At 30.3% G+C, this 1034-nt stretch overlaps 1 non-coding gene across 1 annotated transcript; it reads right to left on the minus strand.

Moving 5' to 3' along the window:
• On the minus strand, positions 1 to 82 carry TRNAS-UGA (transfer RNA serine (anticodon UGA)). The gene has a single exon. It is a non-coding gene; the product is annotated as a tRNA-Ser (tRNA).
• Between the last annotated feature and the right edge of the window lie 952 nt (positions 83 to 1034).

The following is a 1034-nucleotide window of genomic DNA, read 5'->3' on the forward strand; positions in this document are numbered from 1 at the left end:
CGTCGACAGCAGGGTTCGAACCTGCGCGGGCGAAGCCCAATAGATTTCAAGTCTATCTCCTTAACCACTCGGACATATCGACTCCGTTGCTTGTAATTTAAAGCTTAATATAAATTTTATACATATTTAAAGCAAATTATATCACAAATACGCACAACATGGAACAAAATGATAAAATTTTGTCGCCAACACTTTTAAGAATATTGACCAAGGTTGCAGCCAGCTTGGATGGAGGCATTATAGGCCTTAACGATATTGAAGTATTTGGGGTTTTATTGGATCCTAATGGGAATCATATCGATCTTTATTGGTTGCCTTTGTACTTATTTTGATGCCAGAAACGAGATAATAAAGCTTGTTAACTTGCAAAATTTTTTTTTGAAACTAGATTTTGAGATATATTTTTTTAAATACTTGGGGCTGTTTTGCCATAAGTGCATATTAAAAACTTTTTATTAAATAAATTACTTGAAATTTTTGTAAATTCAAAACTATTGCAAGAATTTCTTTTTTAATTGTAGAATACTTTTGTTGAATTGGATTTCATATACTTGAATAGTATGTGACAAGTTGTTCTTTAGAAGACTCTTGTAATTTTTGTTTTAAAATTCATCTATATTCCAACTCTTAAAATTTCTCAACCTCTCAAAGTATCACAAGTATTTCATGATCATTTCTTTTAGAATCTGCATCGAGCTTCAATGTTCTCGACGTGTTCAGAGTTATTCTTTAATCGTATGCTTAATAATGTGATCATTAAGTGCTTTGTTGATATTTTATTCTTCATTGATCTTCTATTTCGTGGTCATTGCTTTTAGTGCTTCGTTCTCTACGTGTTCAAAGTTCTTTTTTAATCGTATGCTTTAATTGAAGCTTCACTTGATCACTTTATTCTCTTAGAATTGCAAGCTTTTTATTATAAAAAATTATCCATATAAACTAATTTAGTATTATTGTATTATCTGATGGACTTAACCTATATCGTATTATAAGCTTACCTTGTATCGTCTAATAGGCTTATAAAATCATCTCGT

This window comes from Vigna unguiculata, chromosome 1 (genome assembly GCF_037176805.1).
Source record: "Vigna unguiculata cultivar grain cowpea cultivar isolate G323 ecotype 2 chromosome 1, ASM3717680v1, whole genome shotgun sequence".
Lineage (NCBI taxonomy): Eukaryota > Viridiplantae > Streptophyta > Magnoliopsida > Fabales > Fabaceae > Vigna > Vigna unguiculata.